This window comes from Aythya fuligula, chromosome 4 (assembly GCF_009819795.1).
Source record: "Aythya fuligula isolate bAytFul2 chromosome 4, bAytFul2.pri, whole genome shotgun sequence".
Lineage (NCBI taxonomy): Eukaryota > Metazoa > Chordata > Aves > Anseriformes > Anatidae > Aythya > Aythya fuligula.
This window is the reverse complement of record NC_045562.1, coordinates 47,809,360-47,836,522: the sequence shown is the minus strand read 5'-3', so window position 1 is coordinate 47,836,522 and position 27,163 is coordinate 47,809,360. Positions and strand designations below refer to the sequence as shown.

Here is a 27,163-nt window from a genome sequence, read left to right as displayed (position 1 = left end):
GGAAGAGGACAGAAACAAAGCACCATCTGATTAGTGACTTGCAAAGTAAAAGCTCCCTCCTTTCTAACAGCTCTTCTGTTATTCCTGTTACAAAGTAAAGATGCATCAGATGCTTTGAACTGAAACTGAAATTTGCTCATCACAGTTTACTTCTTGTCTCATTGTCAAACGTATCGTAGCATTCACCTGTGATTTATCAAGACCTCAGACACAGATGGAAGCTATAGGATTTACAAAATACTTTGCACAGGTTTTCTTAACACTAGAGAAACCAGCTCTGCAATCAACATGAGGTTTTGTTCAACAAATCTTATGATCCTCGTGGCACAACTATTCTGTCTTGACAGAAATTCCCAGCAGGGCTAATAATACTGTGCTTTAACATCTTGTAGATAGTACTGACAGACCCAAGACCAGGAACAACTGACACACTGTATTGCCAGCTCACTCAAGCAGGTATTTACTTACCCAACAAGAACTTGGTTTCTGGAGGTCGTCAAGGCATTTATGAGTTCCTTGGTATATTACAGGAAATTCAGCTAACTTTCCCCCTCACTGCCCAAACCAGCATGCCGCAAAATGAGATTATTCACATACATATATTATAACAGCGAAAGAAAGGAAAACATTCTGAACATGGGCTATATTAGTCTGTGAATAATTGTACATGAATTCATTTGTTACCTAATAGATACAGAAATAAAGAAAGTCTCATTAGCTCACAAATCAGGAAATGTTTGAGGTTATTTAGGATACTCGCCAAGTGTTCAGGAATCAGACTGGGTTAATTCTGTTCTAAAAATTCAAGAAAGTGCTACTGGGAATTTAGCTCCCTGCTTAGAACTGATCAAACAGACAGCGAACAATCAGAAACTCTTTATGTTCATCTGGCTTTGATTATATTCACTCTTCTTGATGGACAGAAAAGAAAAGCTTCATTATGTCCAACTGAGTAGACAATTTTGCCACCTACTTAGAGAGGATACTATTGCTACCTGCTGCAGAAACCATCCACAAAGAGTTCAATACAATCGCTCAGAAAACAAGTTACTGCACATAGGTGAAGAGCCAGATATAACATAAGCAAAATATCTCAAGATTTTGGCATGTTACAAAATAGTCCCTGGGAGACATAGGTACACAACCAAAATCAGATGAAAGAGCAGACACCTTTTAAGGTCTCCAAAACGCCTGCAGTCCCTCCTGATTTTCCAAACAGCTACAACAGGGTTAAAATATTTGTGCTTTGCCAGGCTGCTTTGCTAGGACACACATCCAAATCAAGGGGTTAAGGTGAGCCAAAGCACAACATTCCAGATAAATAAACAGCTAAAAATCCACTCTCACTGAAGTCAGCACAAGCAGGCATTTGTGTAACTTGTGTTTGCTTCACCTTTGGGTTATGGGACCACATGAGAACAAGCACGTACAGACAGATTGACTTAGTTACTCTTTACATTCTTCAAGTCCAGTTGCAAGGAATTCTAAAGTTTTGCTTAAAGTTTTATTTTAATTTTGCCATTCCCAGGAAGTAGCTGGGAAAGGTAATAAAGGTTTAAAAGGAAAAGGGGGAAAACTAAAATGTATTTAAAACTTCTACTGCTAATAGCAAGAACAGACAGCAGAGTACATATTATTCATATATATCGGATGCAATAAAAATATTAAAATCTTCAAGTAATTTTTAAGAGTGGTTAAAATAAAATGCAAAATTGTAACAGGTCACATCAAGCAGAAGCAGCTGGATTGAAAGAGAATTTAACTTGACTAAAACCTGAATAAGTGATTCCTGATAATTGGTATTTGCCTAAAAATGCAGGTATATGCTTGTAGTGCAACTGAAAAAAGCGTCAGATTCCTTACTCCACAGGGGCTCTTTAATGTGTTCAAATATTTGTTTCATAGGTCCTTTACCGAGCACTCCAGGTGTATGACCTGCAGAGTATTTCTAAAGCTAGAAAATATGAATATGTATTTATAAGACTTTTTTTTTTTTTTTTTTTTTTTTTATGGTTCTCTGTAGCAGCTTTGTGTATCTTTTCTCCAAATATATCTGCAAGTTACATGGAAGTCATATTTCATGGGCACCTTGGTGTCAGTTGCCTGGGGATGTTTCAGAACATATTTGCTTTCAAAATGCCTTTGAGAATCCCCCGAGAAGTCCATGTAGGCAATGAAATACCTGAGTTCCTCCTGGCTGGCCACAAGAATTGCAGAGGAATAAAAGCCAGTGCACCTGTCCATCAACTAGGCTAGGTAAGTGCCTAGGGTTGGGCACAGGACAGCACCCTGGGTGGAAAAGCAGAATTCATTTGCCTCCTTTTGAGCTCATTTTGGGAAAGGCAAAGCTCTACCCCTGCTGCAAGTCCTCAGAAGCATAAGGGGTTTCAAAAGCTGTCTAGAAGAAGAGGCCAGGGCATCCACCCATGGCCAAGGCTTCCTCCATGTCCCCTCCATCCCCACAAAGCACAGGCCAGAGAGGGATTGTGGGTGACTGCAGAGCACTGTAGCAGAGGGAGACAAGGCTGGACCTAAAAAGCAGCCCCTCTAGCCAATGCAGTTGGCCACACACTTTCCAGATATTGGCTTTTCTTCAGCTTGGTAACATCAGTTCTCTGAGTCTTGGTCAGCCAGCTGTCTTACTTTCACACCCAGGTGGACATGAGCAGTATGTGCAAGTTCTTGTCCTCCAGATCAACAGTGACCGGGTTGATGAGGGACAAGAGGGATGAACTAAGCTTCTGAAGCTAGATTTTTCCTCAGCTTCTGCCCTGGCAAAGTTTCAGAAGTGACAGGACACCTAGAAGTATTCATGACAGATCATTACCTGAGGTACAAACTCATCGCCCAGCACAGAATGTTCTTGGCCAGGACCAGCTGAGAGCCACCAGGAGGACAGGCAACCCATCCTAGGAAACCCCACTTTGGCTCTAATTAATCAGCTATGATGTACATGGCTGATACACCATGATACGTACAAAATACGCCCATGATACACCATGGGCGTATTTTAGATGAAGACTTGTCAGTCTTCATCCGAAGCTTCATACGAACTGATACAACTTGCTATGGGCAAGGGACTGGTCTCACTCCCTCCTCACTGCTCCACCCCTGTGGGGCCGCTTCCTTTCTAATGCTGGCCACAACAACTGAATCAAACACCCACGTCATTTAAACCTTTACAATGAACTGCAAATCAGTATACATGCCCCACAAGAAATGTATGCACAGCTTTTCAGACGTATGTCCTCTGCTGCCTCCCTCCTCCAACAGCAGGAGGTTCTGGCACAAAGCACTGCCGGCAAGAAAGAAATTGCGCTATATTTTCTAAATGTCCTGATACACAAGAAATTCTCTTAGAAAGTAAAATAAAACAAAACAAAAAAAGGAGTACAATGAAGTCTTCTATTCTTGGTGTCATGTAAGCAAACAGCAGGCAAACGTGTTTAAGAGGAAACAGGAAATTTTTATTGGAAACAGCTTTATTTGTTAGTCTGCTTCACAAAGCTGGCCTCCATCTTCAAACCAAGGGTAGGAGTTCCTTTTGTGTATGGTTGGGAACCATTAGTCCTATTTACCCACTTCCTGGGGGGTTAGGATGACCCAATTCTTCCTCAAACTAATGAGTGAAAATGGGAACTTCTAACTTTGTTTTGTTTAACTTTGGTTAATCTCAGTTCCCAACGCTTCAGATTTGCAGATTTGAAGCTTCATAGCAAAAATAATTCACGTCTTGTTTGATACTGCAACTGCAGAAGGGAAAAAACTGTAGGATGCGTATCATCTTTCTTTGGATACCTTCCTTCCCACAGAAAATAAAGAACAATACAATAATGACCTTTCATAAAAAAAATAAAATATCATAGCAGTCTAGCTATGAGTAAGATCTACTCAAAAGTTAGATTTTTCCACCCCTCATTTAATGGAAGCAAAAAGCAAGGCAGAACAACACACAACTTAAGCAACAGCTCTTTCAGGGTCTTCAGGAAGGTGCAAACCAGATGTATCTTTGTACAGTCACACACTGGCTCCATTTTCACCTAAGTGCTAAACATCGTATGAACAGTTCTTCCAAGCAGATGGTTTCCTCTTGCCTCAACTCAGACACCTTTATGACCGTATTAACACCTCCACACACCAGTTCTACTCATCTCACCTTTTGGCTCTCTGAAGAGAGTGGATTGTAAAATTCTGCAGTGGGACTGGTCAAATCAATGCTGTTAAAATTTAATCTCAGCAAAATGGACTTCCATTGCTGAAGGTCCCACTCCGATGCCATACCTAACAACCAGTTTGGTTCGGGGTTCTTCTAGGTCTTAATTTTTGACCAGGTTATTATAGCTGAAATTAACAGTTTTCTTTTTCCAGAAAAGAAAAAAATATATCTATTTGGTAAAATTTGAATACAAAATCATCTTCCTGCTTTAGCTTGCAGGAGACACTCTCCTACGCAATACAGAGAATCTGATTTCTCACCATGAATGCTAGAGATGAAACCACATGCTCCTTGCTGCAACGCATTAAACTCCATCAACTGCTTGCTTGTTTTCTAGGGCACAAATAGAACACAGAGGAGTTTGCTCATCTGGGACTAATGCTCCCATTTAATGGTTGCAAAAGGGCTTTTATCCTTAGAAGCTTGTCCTCTTTTTCTGTCTGTATCAGAAATAACATGTTCTTATATATCATGGTCCTCTGAAATTTCAGGTGCTTCACAAAATCTATGCTCAATTCTGAAACATGGTCTGAAGCCATTAAGAATCCTGAGACCATTCAGGATCATATTTTTTAAGGCCAGCTGTGGCTCAGATATGAGAAATGTTCTTCCCTGGGTAGAATTCCACTGCTGAAGCACAAGCAATCATTTTTCCAAGTGCTTGAATTACATCCCTGACATGTGAATTGTGGTCCCAACACAAGACTTGATCAAACTATTCCAATCACTCTGACCATAGCTACGTGAACGTGGATGTGAAATCTGAGATAAACACAGAACAACGGCACTATGGCAGCTGTCTAAAAAATGAACATGGTAAATCAGCTCTGTGTAATTTGTCATATGCCTGTAGCCCTTTAAAATTGGGACTGTATGGTTTCCTACAACTTAGCCTGTTATGCGTCCATGGCCTCAGATGGTTTTCAGTTTGAAGATGTGCAACTGTAGCTTTGAATATAATTCAGTGCCTTTTCGTAAGTCTGTTTTTACTCAAATCGATATAGTCTATATATTCCTTAGGCACTATTATTCCTTATTGCTCCACACCTTTCAGGCAACTAGCACTTAACAGGCCCTAAAGAAAGTAATTAATTGAAAAACAGCATTCTACCAGGATAATGACCTTAAAACAAATACTGTAGCTTGGTAAATTTGTCAGTAAATACTCAACCACTGAAAGCCACAGAATTCTGAAAATCCTATTGAAGGTTCCTTGCCAATTTTCTAACACATTTGGAATTTCTTCTTGTTCTATATAATTACACCACTACTCTAAAATATTAGTCAGACACATTCAATCCATGAAAGTCTCATTTCTTGAAGGACCAGCGAGTCACGGAAAATACATAATAGGCATGGCTTTTGAACTGATGACAAGCTCGCAGGTTTTGAAGTGTAAGCTAACCACCTTCCCAAGAGGGTCCCTTTTTCCTTTTTGCCTTTAAAGTTCAATTTGCACTTTGCAAGAGTGGCCACCTATTTCTGTATCCTCCTCTACCTCTCTGTGCTTCTATTTACCTTGTACAGTCAAATGACACATGCTGTAATCTCCACTTAACCTCAATGCTCAATTCAAGCAAATATGACTGAACACAAAATATAAAAAAATATTTCTTACCAAAAAGTTTATGGGAGGAAAAAGCAAGCTCTTGAAAGAAACCTTATATGGCACCAAATATATATGCTGCTTTCTAGTCACAGAAACCCTTGAAAGAGGTGGTGGTGGTGAATGTTACTCAAATATCTCTCAACTATGTGATGACGACTGAAGAAAACACTCTCCTTGTGTTACGGCTGGCTTTGGGTTAAACATGGGAATGGTTTTTCAAGTTACGGAGCCTTGCAGCAAAACAGTAACTATGCTGCTGATGTTATGTATAAACCACAGGACACTGGAGAAGAAACAGAATATGTTTGGAATTTGTGTAGGGAACAGATGAAGAAGGAGTAAGGAAACAGATGTTTAAGATCACATATTGATACCTTCTTTGAAAAAAAAAAATCAGAAAGCTTGAACACCATTTTTTCAGCTGAGCTTTTAGAAAGAAAAAAATTGCTTAACTCCACTGACGAGGTTTTAGATTTATTTATTCCCTTACTAATGAAAGGTAACTTAAATAGATATATTTTATATATACATTTATGACTGGTTTCCAAAATAATCTGCATAGGTGTATGTTGGCTTATTTAATTCTCCCCCCTACCAAGTATACCAGGTTACATAATGCAGTAGCTCTTAGAGCACATCAGTCCTCTTGGCCAGCACAGGAAACACAAGGACTCTTTTGTGAATCAGACCTAATTAACTTGAATCTCCTTTTCATAGTCTTCAGCATATTGAAATCAGGCTTACAGTCCTCCTCACTATTTTTAACAGTAACAAAAATATTTAAATTTAGACTTCTGCTTTCTCCAAGTCCAGCTGTGCTGTCAGCCACATCCCCAGCGCAGGGAGCAGCCCAGGTTTTCATCAGAGAAAGAGGAATGGCAGTACCCCATGGCAGGAGAACAGAGAGGACACAACTGCTACACATAGCCCACCATCAAGTACACTCTAAACCAGGACTGTAAATTTAAAACAGGATTGTAATTTATTTCTAAATTATTTTTGCATTTTTAGTATATAGAGGAAGATCAAGAAAATAATTTTAAAAAATAGTCTAAAATTAAAAACGCTGTTTTAAACAAAACTAAAGCTTCACAAGGCAGTTTTCCTGCCATAGAACAACTCTTTTTATACATTAAGGATGGTCTTCTCCCATTCACTTTTTAAGAAGATGAGGAGATGAAGAGGAACAAGATGTCAAGTGACTTTAAAAAACACACACACATAAAAAAACCTTGAGAAATAATTGGGCACGTGGGTTATTTGTCTGGCCTGATAACACAGGGTGGTCTTGGAGGAGGATTATTTGGGGCAGAGAAAGCATTTAGTCAAATCCCTCTGAAGGAGGTCATGTTGACAGATTCCAGAGTGAGAAACGAATCCTCCTCCAAAGATTGGGAAACAGAAGATGACTTTAACTGCCTCTTCTCTCAAAGATGACTTGGTTAGAGTGACCTTTGAACAGGCATTGACGGGCAGACCACTGTGACTCCCCAAAGCCAGCATTAGCGCTCTCTTACAGCACCCTGCCTGCAAACCAGTAAGTTTGTGTACTGCAAAAAGCCTAAATCATGGCTTGTTGAGCTCTGGTGGAGGCAAAGTGAGTAGGTCCAGCATGACAGACATGATTTAGGATATCATAATGGTATAAGGGATGATCCGAGCTGTCCCAATGGCTCAGGCAAGAAAATGGATTTATACAGTTACTTCTAACTTGTTAAGATTCAACCTCACAACCATCAGCACACACAAGAAGAACCGTATGGGAGAAGGACTACCATCATAAGCCCTTGGTGCTTACCTCACTGATGACCAGTTCCCATCCTGCACCCTGTGGGGGTGATACAACACCAGATACACCAGGTCAGAAACCCCAGTGGCAGCGAAACAGATCAGCTCAAAGCTCCAAGAGTCCCAGCTGACTGCTTATTTCCCCAAATAAGAATAAAAGGTGCAAACCTGGATTTGCCCAAAGCAATTATTACTATGTACTTTCCACTTCCACGTATTACAGAGAGTTATAGCATTCTGTTGGTGATGCAGCATACTTGAAAATGCTCTTCTCAGTACCTGGTCACACCTTGCACCTTGAACCTCAGGCATAAGAGAATGGTCTAGATACAGCAGAGCCATTGCAGCACTGCAGACGAAAGCAGAGAGTATGAAAATGCAGCAAAGAGACCTTAACACACACCATGAAGCTTTTATGCTGGAAAGTTTCTTGCATCTTAAGATGCACAGGAAATCTGTTAATGAGAAACGCATGTGGAGAGCAGAGGGAAGGCTGGCCACGAGGGCATCCAGAGCCATCAGGGTCACAGAATGAACTTCCCCAAATGCAAGGATGTGAGGAATATATTTTTCTGAATTCCAAGTCTTCAGTAGAGAACAAGAATAGGTTTGGGAAGGTCAAAGTGTCCACTGCTGGCTTTGGCAAATGTCTTTTATGCATCTCCTCAGGAAGCATTCTTTGCACAGATTGAGAAAAGCATGTGAACGGGGAGTTTATAGATATATATATAAATAAATACATTAAAAACAAGTCTAAGGAATTCTGCACCATTTTGGACTTAAAAACAAATAAGAAATTTCCCCCACTAGCAATAAGAAGGCCATCATATTGTGTCTTCTTTAGAAGAGGGACTGGATAATGTTTTTCCTGATCCTGTCTTTAGCACAGTGCTTCCCAAGGGAAACGAATACTTGACAATAATTGAAAGAATATTCTTCCTTAAACCAACAGCTCTCAGCACACTCTTGTAGACACTGACATGCTTCAGAAAGGTGTGTAGTATTACCAGTACCTGTCAGATAACTGACCTCAGAGAATTGCAGCCAACTAGATAAGTTGTGAATGACTTTAATGGTACCAGTTATGTCAAAAGGCATACTGTGATAACAAACCTACTCATTTCAAAGGTGTGCTGTTTAGGACAAGGTATTGCTCAGTATCAGCAAGCAAGCAGAATAAGTGTCCAGCAAAAAGAACCAGAAAGCTCCAATCACAGTTCCAGCTCTGTGCCCCTTTCATGGACTTGCTCACCACTGGTGTAACACAGACTGGGTATTTTTCCTTAAAACAGGAGAAGGGGAGGCAATGGAAAATAAAATAAAAAAGAAAAAAATGTATCATTTCAGACACACAGGCTCTTTTTTTTTTTTTTTCCTAAACCAGAGAAAAATGTATTAATAGCAGTAAACAAGAACAATCTACACTTTGTATCTGTACCCCTGTCCTCCATATTATACACTCTACGAACTCAGTTAGTGTACACTGCAAATGCAACACATTCACATTTATCTCCATTCTTCGGTTCAGAAATCAAAGCACAAAGCAAGACAATCCTGATATCTTGCACCAGTCAGAATTACCTATGGCACAGGAGCAAGCAAGATATATGCCCCTGGAACTGCTGAAATTACCAGAATTACTGGACTTCTGCGCCTCACTACAGGGCTTAGAGAGGATACAGCAATCTGTACTTCATGAGACACCAAGGATCACCCTGTATGCCAAACAATATGATAGCCAATGAAGACACAAAAATTATATGGGGGCATCATCTCTTAACTTTGTGGAGATCAAACCATCAAATTTTCTGTGAACTGCAGATCATTCAATTACAGTATTTCTATAATATGCACAGGAAGGAAGGGGAAACATCTGAAGTTATTTTTATTTCTCCAAGTCTTCTGGCTAAACTGTATGAATGCTAGGGTGGGTCTGGCATTGTCTGAAATGTGTCAGGGTCCTTTTGCATAGCCTCATTTCCTTCTTCCTGTTGCTAGGAAGGATAGTTAAGCATGAAAAGCGCTTGTTTACAGTACAGGACCATCCTGTTAAGCACATGAGTTCTCTTCCTCTGTGTCCTTTTAACCAGCCAAAGGTGCAGTTGTGTTTATACTGAAACCAACAGAAAAACTCCAATCAAAGGAGAATTATGAGAGTAATCTGAATCTCTGAAGAAACCCAAACATAGCATACTGTGGTAGGAAAAAAAAAAAAAAAAAGCACTTTATCATGCAAACTGCATCTCTAAATATTTGCAGAACTCATAAATTCTCATGCCTCAAACAAACCATTGCCTAGAATGTAGTGGATAAGAAGAACCCGAAAAGTAAAACCAAATCACTTCTCATCTCCTTCTTCTAGGAATCCTAATATAAACAGTTGAGATTAGTCCATAAGGACAACTGGGGTACCTTGTTCCTCCCCCCACCAGAGGCAAAGTACACAGGGTCCTTGGGGGTCTCTCGTGACCAGCAGCAGCAGGCTGGGAAGACCCCGACTCAAGAATTAAAATTTCCTAGACTGAACCTATGCAACTGAGATTTAAAAAAAAAAAAGTAACAAATACGAACATGGTAGGATACATTCTTGCTTTTAAATTCCACTTCTCAGTAATAGTTAACATCAGCTCCATGTAGTCTAAAACAATGTATCTGCGCTTCCGCTTCCTAAAAACCCAATTAACCAAGTTGTTTTAAGAGAAGATAAAGAGATCAGAAGTCCTGGAGGTTACAAAGGTAGCACCGAATGCTTTGATTCCAGTGACCTTGTAGATGAAAGGAGTTTTCCCCAAACATTTTCTCTGGGCTATGCCGTGCTCCACAATCAAAGAACCTCAGCCCTAATCACGACCTCAGAGGCAAAGCGGAGCAGAAACCTGAACCCGTTTGTCAGAGAGACAGCAGCCCCACTTCCCGGCCACCTCAGCCTCCCTGTTTTTGTGCTGCTTGTGCTGGGGAGCAGCTGGGGCACCTGGAAGCCGAGACAGGAGGCTGCTGGCAGCCGGTACCAAACCCTGCGTGCCATCGGCCAGCTTGGGCCTGGCTGCCAGCTGGGCACTGAACCACTGATGGATTCATGCTCCGAGGATGAAATCTGCCTGCCTGTCCCTTTAGTTCCCTACAAACAGCATTAAAATACAACCCAGCAAAGAGCTGCGCCTCTGACTTAGTTCTGGGAATGTCTTGTCAGGGTAATTCCAAACCGATCACGCTCCTCTAAGAAATAAAAGCATCTACAACTGAGGGCTAGGATTACAACTACACCCTTCAGTCTTTTAATCCACACGTTTTAAGTACTGTGACACACCAGGCAAACCCCTCCGAACCAGCTCGGCGCAGGGCTCACGTGTAGTTCAATTAGTTCAATACTTGGGCAGGGGGGACCCCGACCGGAGCCCGGGGGGCTTTGGGGGCCGTCGGGCTCCTTGCGCCCCGCTTCACCGCCAACGCGGCGGCTCCCACTCCCGGGAAGGAGAAAAAATAAAATAAATAAAAAGAGAGAGAAGGGAGAAGCGTGGCCGAGGGGATGCACGGAGGGGACAGGGGCTGCCTTCACCGAGGCTCCTCAGCACCCCGGGGGCTGCGCCGTCCCACCTGGGGCTGCCGCCCCGCACCGAGTCCAGCCAGCCTCCCCTCGGTGCTGCCAGGATCAGGGACCCCCGCAGCCTCCCCGTCCTCCCCTATCCCGACCCCAAATTCCCCAAAGCCACCCCTCGGCGGAGCTTACGCGTGAGGATCATGGTCTCCCGCCCAGCCTCCGCGGGGCGCCGGCCTCCCTCGCTGCCTGCCTCCGCGGCGGCGGCTCGCAGCTGGCACCGCCACTGCCACCACCGCACTGCCACCGGCCACCACCACACTGCCACCACCGCACCGCCACCACCGCACCGCCACCGCCACCGCCCCCGGCCGGCCCCCTTCGGCCGCCCCCGCCGCCGGGAGGACCCGCCCCGAGGCCCCCGTCCCGCCCCGGCCCCGGAGTGCCAACCCCACCTGGGGACGCTTTGAGGCCGCCAGCCACCGGGGTGGCCTTGTGGGGTGGCCAAAAATGCCTGCACAGCACCAAAACCTCACTTAAGACCTTGGAAAAAGACCAAAGCCTTCACTTTGGAAACCCACAAGGGTTTTCCCTATGTAGACTGCGGCATGACCATAGGCATGGCGTGCAGATAGGCACTGCTTGGCTGTCTTCATATCCCTGCACACACTCCCAAACCCTGTATGTTTATATTTAACCCCCCTGTATGTTTCCTGAAGATCATTCAAACGCTTATTCCTTGACTGATGCTCAGGGCTTGAAAACGGCACCGAGTCCGCACAGCGCCTTTTGAGCAGCCGCCAAATTGTCAGCGTGGAAAAGAGTACGGGGAGATTTTGGAAAGAGCTGGGGCCCATCAAAGATTACGATTGGTTCGTTTTCTTCCAAGACAGCCTCATATTTTAGACTCGCTGTTGTTATTTTAAGTTTCGGTTGTTGTTTCTGCGCTATGATCTGTCAGATATAGAGTATATATAGTGTGGTGCCTGAGCAGGCAATTTGCTGAAGAATAAACATCTCCCCTTCTATAGGCTGCAAACTGTGGCCAGTTGGCTATTACAGTGTTGTTTCTGGAAACCCCTACACAGCTCCAGGTCATTAATTTACTTTAATAGCCCAGAAGAGGACGGAGCTGTACTATATCTTCAAGCTTGGCTGTACACGTTACCCACTTAATCAATTACCTCTTCATATCTCGACTCACTCCAGCTCTTTTTGGCATCGTCAGGTTTACCTGCATTTTTCAGTGCTTCTTGTAAGGCAGTAGGTTAGATGTTGACATGGTAGGTCAGACCCATAAAATGTGAATTCTTTACTCTAACACAGGAAGGCAGACACACGCTAAGACCCAGCTGCTGAACAGACAAGGTAATCCCAGCCTAATTGGCTTTCTGTCTGCATTGTCTCTACTTTTAGGCACTTGGTAGACTAGGAAGTGACAGAATAGTCATGACAAGAGATGGCAAAGGCTGGTTGCAAATTGTGTGGGATTTTTCATGGTCTGAATTCCAGAAAAAAAATAAATAAAAAAAATCTGTAACTCCAATAATCATTCTCAAAAGGAAGAAAAAAAGTAACAGAACAAAACCAAACTGTCCAAAAAAGTGGGAAAGCGTGCTGGTGGTGTTAAGGTGTTTCCATCACAGTGATAATGCTGGAACCAGAAGCCCACAGTATGTCAAGTTAATACCCTTGGTAAAAAGCAGGGTTTATTATTGTAAACACTGACTGCCTAGACCACTTCCTGGACCAAGCCTGCCTCTCTGTATAGGAAGGTTTTGTTCAGGACCTGCAGGAAGCTTTTGAAGAAGGAAGGAATGGACTTTTACTTTGTAAAATACATACATACATACATACATATATATATAGATAGATACATAAAATGGGAAGGGCCTGGAGGACTAGGCAGTGTGAAAGAGAACTGGAAACTGAAAACAGCTTGGAATGAGAGGAGGAGGCGTGCGTGGCAGTGAAGGAAAATACGAAGTGAGAGGGTTGTGTGATGGAGGCAAAACAAGAATTTGAAGCCGGAGAGTTTTTGTTTGATGATTCTGAATGGGGTGAGCGCAGAGATCGTGAAGACAGGGCAGATGTGGCGGAGACACAGAAGTTGGGAAGCTCTCAGTAGTTCAACCAAGGGTTATCAGTCTCACCTCCACAGCTTTGTAAAATAGCAAATGAATGATAATGATGATAAAATGTTTTGTGCTTTGGTTCAGCCCTCCTGTCCCGCTTGCAAAGCTAATCAGCTCCCACAGCAAAAGGGGAATCTCCATCCTCATTTGGTCTTTGTGGATGCTTACAGCAATGTCAGAGCCAGTGACTTCTGTGATGGAGCAGTCTGTCTGCTGGGATCATCGCTAAATAGATGCCGGAGGATTATCACTGACCTGGATTAGATGCTTGCTGGTAATATGAAGGAGAAAGGCTTTGATTCTAGGTTGTTATCAACCCTTGAAGACATGCAGTCTCTCTGGCTTGCATTTTAACTCAGAATTCTATAGGGCTGCTTAAGCAGGCGTATTTTCAGAGCTGAAAAGCAAGGCACCAGTCTGGCATTAGCAGTAAAACGTGCTCCGAGAAGCATTCCACCTGAGGCATGGGTGTTTAGCAGGCAACAACCACCCCAATCACTCATTCAGCTTTAAAGAGTGTTGTGAAATCAGCAGAGCTTTGGCCGTTAATATTTTTATTTCTTTAACTCTCTGACTATTCAACAAGCAGGCAGATGCCTGACAGAGACATGGGATTTTATAAGCAGTCTGCCTAAGAGGATTGTTTCTCTGGAGCACTGTTATCCTTAATGCAATCAATGAGCTCTCGCTGGATGGTAAAGTAATTGTAAAGGCTTGCCCGACAGGCAAAATTATTCACTTTAAAAGGTGAATTCTCCTTCTGTTGTAACTGCATAAGAGAGCGAATCGCAGGACAGCGTCTTGTAATAAGGGCTTGATTGTCCTCTCTTTTCCCTCCAAGGCCCGAATGCCTTAATAGTTAACTGTACCCTTGTCATCCTTTTGTGTCTGAACAGCGCAGTACACAGAGACATCCCGCTCACAATTAGTCAACTGACCTGCTCATACAAACGCAGGATTGTCAGACCCGTGATGGCCACTCTGCACACTGGTATTAATATCCTCTTCACAGCAGCATGATAGATTATAGGGCTGTTTCAGCTTGAGTTTCCAGGCCTCTGGCTCTGGGCTTGGACTCACTGTTGGTTGGGGTTTTTGTATGTAGCATTTCCCCAGTCCCAAGGACCTCCCTGTTCCAACCATTGTCAGGGAAATAATTAAGTTTGCATTTCTAGCACTTGACTTTACTGAAAAGTAATTATTTAAAGGAGTCTGTAATTGTTCGAGCCTCTCGACAAAGAGTGTTTGCACTATCACTTCTCAGAGATAAGCAGTATTACATGCTCCTGGCTTTCAGGGGAGGAAAGCTATTGTTTTACATACAAGAGAATCACAAAATAAAAGAAAGTATCTTTCCATGGCACTTTTTAACAAATTACACAGCAAAGTGCATACTGCATAAATATACGTGCTGCTCTGCTGCCTGTAACTGACAGGCTCTCTGTTTTAGAAATCTTCACCTAGAAATAACTACTTTTAGAAATATTCCCACCTCATCATGTATGGGGAGCTGTTACTTATGTTTGATCCCAGGAAAAACAAACAAACAAACAAAAACAAAAAACACTTTGGGTATTTTTTTCCTTTATTTTACAAGTAAATAATAATAATAAAGAAGTAGCCTTGCCTTAATCTTTCTGATGCATGTACCTGACTATTTTTAAAGGAGGGATCACTGTGCTCCATATTTCTGCCTGCTTTTAATGCCCTCAAACACCATGAGTTCAACAGTTCAGGCTGCAAATGAAATCAGCAGGTCCACGCTGTACTTGAGAAAGGCTCTGTTATATGGATGCACAAAAGGATAAGAAATAAAAATTACAGTGATGACGTAGTTTGACAAAGAGACATAATTTGATAATGTATAAATACAGATAAACTGAAAAATGAGGAGGAAAGAAAATAAATACTTTCACTTCCTTTCAAAAAGAGGGTCAGCTCCTTAGTGTACATGGAACACTGCAGGCTTACAGAAATGAGTAGAGATCTAGGATGTCTTTTCTATATTGTTTTTAAGACATTGTCACTGGTGATGATTTATTTTTTGAAGGTTGAAGAATTTTCTACTGTTTACGAGGTTGCCTTCCCTTCAGTTAAAGATACATTGATTAGCTTAAAAGTACAAACCCGTTAATTTGCTAATAAAGATAGCATTCATAATCAATCACTGATGAACTTGAAGTTATCAAGACTAAAACCTAAGGGCTGAAATCCCAATTTCAGGCCACCTCTGCATCTATGTGGTGGAAATGGTCGTGTCAGCAAGACCTAATGGGTGTGTAGGTCTGACACAATTGGTTAGAGAAAGCTGTAACAAATTTTTCACTCTGCCAAGGCACCAGCCTTAGGCCTATGATGTGGGAGCTGCCTTGGTGACCTTGTGGCTCTGTGACACCAGGAGTCATCTGTGACCCTTCCCTCTCCGCGTGTCAGTCGAATGGCAGAGACCATGCCTGGGTCCCCAGCCTGCTCCTCCTCTGTGCATACAAGTCACTCTGTGCAGTCAGCTGGGAGAGCGAGACAGTGCAAAGGGATACTATTACTCAACATAAATATTAAATAATGATCAAAAGTTGAACGGTTTGATGATGGAGACAGGTTATATACCTCAGCCTTGTGTTGCCTGAGACATGTTTATTTCAGACCAAAGCTCTTATTTTCACTCTTCATGTTCCTGTGACAGCAGCTATATCATTAATAAACTAACCAGCTCTCCCCTCTTCATTTTTTAAGTAAACAGACTTTACCTTCCACCTTTAAAACCACTGGTGTCAAAGGCACTTCAATGGTAAGATGCATTTTTTTCTACCTCACTGTGTTCATGCATGACATCCAGTCTGATGAAGAAAAAAGGTCAGCTTTCACAGACAGGCAACAATACCCTCCACTAAAACAAGATGTGAGATGCAAATTGTCCACTAAGGCAAGTGAAAACTGAAAGACTGCTGCCTTAAGTATGTCAAAACAGTGGTTAAAAAACGGTCTATGAAGCAGCTGTGTTGTTATAATGCATATGAGATGCTAGTCTTTTCAGCAGGGTCCCCTGAACAGATCATGTCAGCCACACAGTGCCCTGCTGGGGCTAAAAGGAGCAGAAGGAAGGAAAAAAAAAAAAAAAAAAAAAAAAAAAGTTTTCTTTTAGTTCATAGTATCTAAAAACATTATGAACAATTGAAAAATTCCTTTCAGAAACAATGTTTTTCTTACTTCCATCTTCCATCTTGTGTGATCCAAGGCTTTTTAGTTAAATGAACTCTATATTCATTAAACTTATTTCCTCTTGAGGAAATAGGCACATGCAACCACCTGGACCAGTTGACCCATTATGTGAAAGACTGCTGCTGTTTTAGCCTTGGGGAATCTCCAGGACTCAGGAAATCATTTTAAACCCATGACTCAATAAAGCACGATAACTATGGCAACTGGAACACATACACTGTGATGCCTAATTGCACCTCAGCGTTCATCAGGGGAGGTACTGGCTTGATACTATAGCCTGGAGAGTAGCTATTGTTAATGTAATGTGAAGCTACAGAGAAAGGAAGAGGGAAAACACATGTTAAGATGCCTGGTGAACAAAGTCAGGCCTGGTGTAAGTCAGGACAGATCGTAATCCTTCTCAGCCCTGTTTGTGACAGACCGCTGGACTGAGACTCAAAGCATCTGCAGCCTTGTCTCTTTTAACTTATTGGGCAACCTTGGTCTATCTGTTCCCTTTCTCATACCTCATTTTTCCCACAGATAAATTGGGAGCATAATACGTGCTTCTTTTGCAAAGCCCTTAAAATGTACAATGGAAAGCGCTGTACTGAGATTATTATGCTGATACTGTGCTTAATAAAAATGCTCTTGCAGATTGCTGGTTTGACTGCTTCTTTCATTGTCCGTGCCCATGTTCTTGCTTATTGTAACTGAAAAACAGCTTACAGCAGCAATTACCTTGTGTTGTAGTGGGAGGTGAGGTAGATGCACACATGCAGACGGTTACTTAAGGGCACCTTAAGTAACTCTCTGGAGTGTCAACACCCATAATGATGTCTGAGGAAAGACGAGAGAAGTGGAGGGGGAAGCTAGCTGTCTTGCCAGTAAGAACAAACTGAGTTGGACAAGATTTATTAGGTGTATATTACCCAGATGAATGTGATCCTGACTTGAATGAGAGCCAGCAATAGCAAGGGGAGAGGGTCAGACAGAAAGAAGTGGCTGTTTGGCCTTCGTCAACAGACTGGAGACCTGGCGGGGATTAGGAAGAGTAACAGAATTGTTGGGGTGTTCATTCTTCACTCCAGAATTTAAGATTATAAATTCTAAATGGATGGCCAGTTCAGCTGAAAAAATGCTTATTCCTCCTTCTCCATGCCACATTTCTCTTTCTATGCCAGTGTGTTACAGAGTGAGAGTACGGTACCATTTGTGAACACGATATGATGCACAGAAATGACTGACAGGTTAATAGGAGCTTGCATGTTTTAAAAACAAAGATGCATATTCTGTTACACGACCACAAGAAAAAGAAACATGCAAAGCGGTTGGTTTGCTTTAATATTTCAGCACTGTCACCTCATGACAAGCTACCTCTTTTAGCTCGCTTTTTTCTGAGGTTTTAGTTTTGCCTTGATATCATTTTACAAAGAGACATGGTAAATGAGTTTGCTCCTGAGAGAGCAAATCTGTTCTATCTAACCCTAGTCCAGAGTAGTTTTTAAATATCTAAAGTCTGAGTTAGGGGGGGGCGAAAAATCTTGAGAGCATCCTCTCATATTCTGAAATGCCACTTTTTTCATCAGACTTCAAAATGTAAACACAAGCAGTAGTGACTGGAGAATACTTTTCTTCTTTGTCTAGTACACCTGACAAATTGAGCTCCCCTGACTGTTTTTTAAATGTTACAATAGTTGGTTCACTAAAGCAGCAGAGCAAACCCTTCACTCACTTTCTATTATTTTAAACCCAAACTGCAATGAAGCAAATTCTCTGGTGGTGTAGATGAACATTTCAGAAGCCTGTATTTGGACAATAATTTGCAAGAACCAAGAATCTGACCTTGTAACTCTGTAAAACAAAATTAATTCCAGAATATTGCAGATTTGGCTTCCAGATAATAGGCTTACTCATACTATAGCCAACTGTTCACAATTTTATCTAACACCATTAATATAACTACAAAGGCACCCTGAAGGAACCCCTTCTCCCTCCACCACCACCAAGTGTCTAGCTGTCTTGCAAATGTGATGTGGTCTGTGGGGATCTGACAAATTGCATACAGAGAACAGACACAGCCCTGATGTTTTTCAAACCTTTATGCCATTGGATTCTTTGAATCTTTTGTTTCTGACAGTTTTACTGAAGAATTATTAACATATATGATACATAGCATGAAACATAGTGGGTGAGTTCTGGTCAGCATTTAATCGATAATAGAACCTAATTATTTTTTCATGGGCCCCAGCTATATGTATGAACAGCATTATTTATAGGATGTGGTGCCAACATGAGTATGGCTGTTTTCTGGTCTCGTACTTCTAAAATGAGAAGGATCTCTTCTGAGAAAAGTAACACAGGAAAGGAAGACATCTGATTCAGCTAACCTGCTTTTTGTTTGATCACAGCTTCAGAGAGTTCAGGGCAGCTGGGGGCATACCTGTGCTAGGATCAGTGGGGCAAGTGATTAACAGTGATAGGGCATTCTGCACCTTTCATGCTCAAACCAGGACTTTCTCTCCTTTGAAACAAGAGCCTTTGCATCACTCAGTAGAATTATGTTTCTTGTGAGCAGCATTAGAGTACAGAAATAGTGTCTATTTTCTTTGCTGAGGAATCTTTATTTTTTCCAGATACAGAAGGTCTATTAAACATCAAGATTAACAGTGCTTCTGGCATCTGATTTTTAGTCAGGAAGTATAAACAATGACTTGAAAGGTGTATATGCAGAACTTTCCATCTGATTTACCCATAGCTCGTTAGAATCTGTCATGCATGTCATATTGACCTTACAAACTTAATTACCTGAGCTCTAAGAAACCACACGCTTGCCTCTCAGCTCCATAATGTAAATCAGTGACAGCACTAAGAAAAAGCTCCCCAAGATAACAATAAACATTCTGAAACATCCTGAAAACTGAAGGTTAGAATATGGAATTTCTCAGCTGATGAATAGGATTCTTTAGAAACTGCTTGGAAATAAAAGCCATAACCCACTTTGCTTAAGGTACATGTAACATTTGGATACTGTGAATCCCACGTGTCAAAAACAATAGAAGCCAAGTATCCCAAATCATAGTCTATACCTTGAAAATAAGACGTTTTAAACACACATTTTTCAAACTTTCTGTTTTTATATGAAAGACATGAATTTTATGTTATTGCCAATATATAAAAACTCAGTCAAACCTCCAGTCTGCTGTTCAGCGCTATATTGGAGAGCTATCTGAAGAGTTCAGTTGCTTATCTGCTATTGCTATTTCTATTGCTTTTCAGGAAGTTGACTGACTTCATCATGAGATTTGGGAAACTTCCTGCCTAGTGTGCAGAATGAGAACAAGGATAATTCATCTGCAGCTTTACTCCTGAAGTAGCAAGATATTGCCCACCAGGGCAGGCTTCTAGCTAACCTAGGATCCTAGGGTGCTCAATCTGTTTCCAAAGGGCAGCGTGGCTTCCAGCTGTTTGTTCTGCTAATGCCTTTTTCCCCTAAGCCATGTAAAGAGCTGTGAACCTGAAATAATAAGAGCTTCTCATCTTTATGCCTGTAGCACCTGTGCTGGGTATTTCTTTCCCAGTTTCTTCATGTCTTCCATTTATTTTCCTTCTCTTTCTCTCTTTGTCTTCTTTCACTCCTCATAGCTGGCTGTTACTATAGCAATTACAGAAGGTGGAAGAACCCTCCTTAGTTCTTTTCCTCATCTCCTCTTCCTTTTCCCAAGCAAGAGAAGATCAGGTGAACCATTAGATCCAGGGCTGTTGAAGATGTTCCCTGAAGAAGGAAAAGGGAAAGGCACACAAGCCAAAAGAAGAATATAGGTAATGCCTAGGAACAACTGGGAAACTAGAACTCAAAAGGGAAATGTAAGAAAAGGCTGAGAGACATGAGGTCACTGGTAGATTAAGTGAACATGTCTGCAATTGTACAGCTAATGCAAATCTAGCATTTAATTTAATTGTTCCATGGAGCCAGTTGATAGCCAATGCTTGGAACCTTCTGATAGGAGCAGATGTAGTAAAAGAAACAGGAAGGAGAATGGTCTGCAAGCATCTTCCTGAATGTTTGCTAGAATTACTCTATAAAGCAATTGTTTTTTTAGTAGAAATTGTGACAGAGCACATAGAGCATAATGCTAAGACATTTGAGAGCTACCTGCTATTTTATAGGTACTCTATAACAAAAATCCACAACATAATGGAAAGCTCAGAAAATAAGATGGGCTGGTTTACTTGTCTTGAAATAGTATTTCTCATCTTGCATGATCTTTTTTTTTTTCTTGATTAGAAGGGCTTTGCTTATTTTAGGATAAAAACGAATTTAAACCTTGTTCCTACAAAATCATGTATGCAACTCTTTTGGAGTTGAAGGGTATATAGAAATTTGAGTACAAAAATGCTACAGGATCATGGCCTTATTTTTTTTTTCATGATAGATTTTAAGCTCTTTCACAGACTATTTTTGTGATCTCAACCACACTTCATTTGAAATTCTTATACTCCTATTAACAGCAGCTTCCCAAGAATGAAAAGCTGATGCTTTATCCTCTGGCCACTTGTACCTACTATTTCTGATCTGGCTGATAATGCCAGAAATCAAAGTACAGATTCTCAGAACAGCAAGGCTTTTCATAATGGTCTCTCTGCATGAAAAGTCCATGTGTCAGCTAAGAAAATGAATTTCTAATAATACTTGGCACTGAATGAGTGGCTTGTCTCAAATGAGTTCACCAAGCACTGTTTATCTGATCTTTGTAACACTGAAATAGGTTTAACCTATTTGAATTATCTTTGCCTTAGCCATCCTCATATCAAGAAGCTTATACTGGACATGATAACCCCAAAATCAACAGAGGAATTCTTCTTTTTAATTAAAGGAATAAAAACACACTAGTGATATTGGCACTGGTGTGCTTAATAGTGCTTCTTTGTTGGACAGTGAACAAAATTTTCTGTGCCTGTTGAAAATTCTGGAAATTTTGTTCTAGTGAAAGTATTTATTTATTTATTTATTTATTAGTCGGGCAAATATTAGGCAACTTTCTCTTTGCACAAGTTTAGTGTATTTTTGTAAAGATGTTACATATAAGTGTCCTTTCCATTCAAAACTTACTTACTTGGTATCATTTTCAGAACATACTACTATGCAAACTCTATGTGATGCTACAAATTTGGTGTGAACATGGCTCTGCAGTTTGCAGTATTAACAAATATCTGGCTCTCAGTCAGATTTCTTTGTAGTAGTAAGACATAGACTGTAAAGAATCAAATATAGACAAGAAAACTGATTTAGAAATGAATTCCTCTATTTTGCTTTAGATTTGAAGTAGTAATCTTAAAAAATAAAAGTGTGCATTAAAAGGCTCATTAGTTTTCCTTGGTTCATACAGCAGCAATTTTAAAAGCATTCCTTCACAGGCTAAAGATGAATCAAAGTTCTCTGATTGCCGTAAAATTGTGTGCCTCTACTGTCATAGTTTGTTCTGGACCATTTCCAGCGCATTGTGACTATGGGAGCTAGAAAGGAAAACTCAAGAGGGTATTTTTAATCACTTTTACCTCTATTAACAATGTGATGCTATTTCCATTGTTCCTGTTATAAAAATAAGTAGCTGACATGTTCCCCAGAATTGATTATTGTGTTTCAGTCAACAGATCAGCCAGCAAGACATTGCAGCCTATCAGGAAAGGGAGTGGAAAGGAGCAGACAGAGAAACCTCAAAGGAAAGGACAAGACACTGTGTCTTTTGTCCTTTGTTCCAAGATGGAAATAAACTGTCTCCACTTTTGATAAGCCTGTCTTTTGATCTTTGCTTGCAATAATTACGGTTAGACACTAAGTTATTTTATGAACTCTTTTAGGTTTACGTCCTTCTAATTTAATGAGTTGTTTTCTACAAGCAACCACGTTAATTAACTGTTTTATAATGTATTTTTATTTATGGAGATTCTACCTAATATGCAAATGAACTAAATATTGGCAGACTTGGAGATGATGAGAAGTATTTCCTGCAGATTTAATTTTGCTTCACTTTACAAATATGTGAATACATAAAAATAAAGACATATGGAAATATATGAAGATCTCTATACCTATCTATCTTCTGCCTGTCTGTCTCATACAAATATATCAAGATCTATATATCTAAAATTTGGGGAGGTGGGTCAATTTATGTATACCAATCACACCGCCCACCTATATACCTCAGATTGCTTGAAAAATCTGTCCCCTACATAAGGCTATAGATTTGTGCCCCCTCTCATGAGTATATAGGTAAATATAATGTCAGGTACCTTTGGCTGCAGAGGGGAGCAGACTAACAAGTCTAGTTCATGCTAGAAGACAAATTAGATCCAGTCACTAAAGGACATAATGGGAAAAAAGAATTTGGGCTTCAGCTGGAGTATGTGAGAAGCAGAATCCACAGTGTTAGCTGCTTCTGGTGCAAGCATAAGAAGGAATTCAGATATAAGCTTAAAATGGGTTTTTCATTGTTTGCAAAGCCAGATTTTGTTCCAGTCAAAACAAACAAACAAAAATCTCCAAGTGAAGGTAAATAAAATTAATTGCAGTGATCTAAGAAGCTAAAAACATCGTAAATCTAGTCTTTTTTCACACATATGATGAAGAGCCAGCATACTACAGACTAAAATAAATGTAATGTCCAAAGAATGCAGACAGACAATGTGTTTATGTATAAACATATCTGTCATATATAGTACACTGTACTTTCAAAAAATATATCCAAAATTAACGAGTGTATGTATAGTTTTATATCACTGTTAACTGATAGATTTTAAGGATCATTGCAATCATCTAATTCAAATTCAAATTCTAATTCAAATTCTATGATTCTCTTAGAATCAAGACCTAGTCTTTTGATCCTTTCATGCCTTTGTCTTCCAGCTCAGGTTTAAGATCATGATCAAGCTGGCATTGTAATAAGAATTACATGATGCAAAGCTACAATATACCTCCAAATGTCAAGGCCAAGAAGATTACCTATGCTTCCCTGAGACATATCTTTGTAACAGTGTACAGTTTTGTGCCTGCAGATTTAAAAAATGTCAATTTTAGCAACTCCCTGCAGCATGTAGATCCATAATCATTTATTGGAAAATATATTTTTCTTAAGTGATCTAAATTGCTGAATCTTTGTATCTCCAGTGGAGTATTCTCTGCCCTTATCAGCTGAATAAGTGATGCAGTCTAAACAAAGGGTAATAATGTTCAACTGGAATTCCAGGAAAGGAAGCTTAATGCGAACTTCCTGATTTAATCTTACAAAAATAGAAAGGTTGATAGGATAAATGAATCATTCAGAAGAGCAGATTTTGCTTCAGTTAATTAAAACAGACCATAAAAATGTCAAAGTAACCCTTTGTAACATTTAACTCCAAAAGACACAAGACTACTTAGAGTATCATTTTCATGCATAAGATTGAGAAGAATCTGTTTAGAGAAACAACTCAATTTTCTGAAAACTTATAAGAAGTTTCTTCTAATTTTCTATCCTGGAAATAATGTTGACAGCTACATGCACATTTCTCATGCGATTTCCTGGATCTTCTGCTTTTGGTGGACCAGGAAAAGACTCTTTTCAGAAGTAAATTTGGAACTTCTGCTCCTGGAAGATATCAGCAAATTAGAGATGCATGGAAATTAAAGAAAAACAAAACAAATGAACTATTTTGAGCCCTAAGAAAAGGTTTTGGTTGGTTCAATTTCAGTTCACTTTGACTTCCTAGAAAGGGATAATCACTCAAATGTGGCATAAACCCACAAAGAAAGTGGAAGGACCACTTTTTGGACAAGATACCTGGTAAGTTGCTAGGAAATGAGCAAGAGAGATGGTTCTGCACCACTGGGAGAATGGAAAGGATAATGCCATAGGTCTCTTCCATCTCTAACTTCAGCAAATTCGTCACCCATCAACACTTTTAAATATAGGCAATATGAAAAGTGTCTAAATGCAAGCCAGGCAAGTGACACACCCTGATTATAACCTTCTTCTTTCCCCCTACCAAGCCAGTAGTAAAGTGTGTTAAAATGTGCATGTAGTACCATAACCCTCATAGCAAGAGCAAGCAGGATATCCTTGGGGCTGCCAGAGGCCATCCATATCAGAGGAACTGCTATGCATTTCCCAAGGGTCTGGCATAGGCTTATGCTCCACCCGTCAGCTATCATTGCCTTGGGTGGAATATATTTTTTCCACACTTGGACGTGGACATCTCATCTTGCTATAAAAAGCTTTTTTTTTTTTTTTTTTTTTTTTTTTAACCTCAGGCTTTTGGTTGTTTGGTTGGTTTGTACCAGTTCTTATTATCTTCCAATTCATTACTTTTTAAATTTTGTTTCTGGGGTTGCAGGTTTTGCAGCCCTTCTTTACTAACATATGAATTTGCTAGGAATGGGAGATCAGATAATGGCTTGAGGATAGGGCTGCTGTGTGCTTTTATGGTTGAACCAGGTGCTAGCAGAAGAAAACAAGAGGCAGATCTGGTGAAACGTCACATCTGTGCACATAAAAGACCTTATGAAACTGGCTAAGGGTGGTTATAGATGACTGACAGCATCTACAGTTGGAAGATGAACAGCTCCAAGTTAATATTGAATTCTATTTTATTAACTAGCATTGATCTCTATTTTACTGATTCCTGATCCCATGGATGACTCAAAGACAAAATTAACCAAGCTCATTTGCTCATTTAAACCCTTTGATTTTTCAAGATGGCAAGAGGTGAAGAATAATGTGGGGAAGAAGGAAGAGGTGAAAGAGTGGAACAAAGGAATTCTAAACCACATGGACGATCTTCTCCGGGTTAGAGACTCATTCTGTACTGAAAGTGAGAAATTATCTCCCACTACAGATTTAAAAGGGGATCCTGAATAACACTGGGAATTAGGTCAGTATTTTGTGCAAGTGAAGGTAGGAAATAGATATCATCAAAAGCAAGGTCACACTGATCAGCAAACAATGCAATCTCATCACTCCCTGTTGTGCCTGAAACATCAGACAGCTGTGAGTGATGAGGCACCCATCTGTGATGAGCTAAGGATGGGATGCAAGCCTTCAAGTCAAAATGAAATTGCCTACTTTTGACCAAAATGTTCTTTATGGGCGGGTGTGCTTTGATTGCCAACTATCTGTTTTGCTTTGGCACTTGAAATTAGTCTTGGATACCTCCCTTTGGAGGTTTAGCTGCAATTACAGATATGTTGCAGAAGATTCTTCCATTTCACAGAAAAAAATGATGAGAAATAGAAAGAACGTGTTCATCATCTGCCAGACTTGCAAGTTATATTTTTTCCTACATACTTAGTAGTTTGGGTAATTATTTTCTTAATGAGGAGACTTGTCAAAACACATTATGGTGACTGATTTCACATCACCACTGTTTTTCCCAGCAGTTTCTGATTACTGATTATATGATATAGGAAAGCATTCATTTTTAATTACTGCCAGTAATTTCTTAGAGATCATTAACCACCAAACTGCTATAATCTACCTAAGTATTTTACAGCTTTCCTTGGGAAAAGAAAAATAAAATAAAAATTAAAAAAATCCAGTTTGGTTTATAGCTATAGCTTGAGATTGGAAAATAGAGTAGTTCTGTATTTGAGTGTAAATTATGAATTTACAAAAGACAATGAAAAACACTATTTCTATCAGCACTATTACTGAGTCTACAAAAGTACTATCACAGAGCCTACAAAACTGTATGAAGAAACACACTTATCTGCATTACTGTGATACCTTTCAGCTGAGGTTTGCAAAGCATGCTGCAAACAATATATTTAGTCTCCCAGTCATTTTAATGCATAAGCTTTCACTTTATGGTTAAAGAAACTGAAACGCATGGAGGTGATAGGCATTTCCATGTAGGCATTTCCACAGCTACATTCTGAACTGGCTGAGAAAACTGTGAACAAAACCTGGAAGTCTTTCCCCCCTTTTTAGGGGTTTACCCTTAGGAACCACTCACAGTGCCCTACAAGTCTCCCGGACACAGCTGGCTTATGCCTTGTTTTTGCTCAATTGTCACAGGAGTAAAAAGATCAAAAAGTCCTGGCACAAGACCCAAGATTGATGGAAGGTCCTGGGCAGTCATCAGACTTGTACCACACTTCCAGGGACACACAGGCCCAGAAAAAGGAGCATATTCCTTGTCTTGGAGAGGAGAGCTCACTTGAGTTACTGAACATTGCTCCTAACAAAAGTCAGTGTTTTGAGGGTGCCCTTAAATGTACTGGTTATTTCTAGGATGCCATGAAAGATTTTAAGTTCTGGGTTGTTTCGGAGAGGAAGGCAAATACAGATTGCGTTTGATGTATAGACTTGCCATTGGTGTATGGTATGTGTTCAGGTATGCATCCCATGTGGTTTACTTTTACCTTATCACTTGTCACCTTATTCATAGTCTTCTTGTCTAGGAATAACTTTTGTGGTTATGTTAGTTAAAGTTCTTGATGAAAGACATAATCTTGCCAGCATAGCTATACCATTCTGTACCACTTTACCAAAGTAAAGTATTGAAGGATATGTATTTCTTTGTCATTTTAATACTACAGTTATCTGCAGCTTGCATTCACAGCTAACAGATGTTTTGTTCCTTGTGTCCAACATTATGCAATAAGACAGTGAGTCCCCAGAACTCCCTGTCAGGAACACAAAGTA

The 27,163-nt window shown here is 40.4% G+C and overlaps 1 protein-coding gene across 1 annotated transcript in view; it reads right to left on the bottom strand.

The window, feature by feature from the left end:
* The window catches only part of LOC116489111 (rho GTPase-activating protein 7-like), a 99,463-nt gene that overhangs the window by 26,110 nt on the left and 46,190 nt on the right, over positions 1 to 27,163 (bottom strand).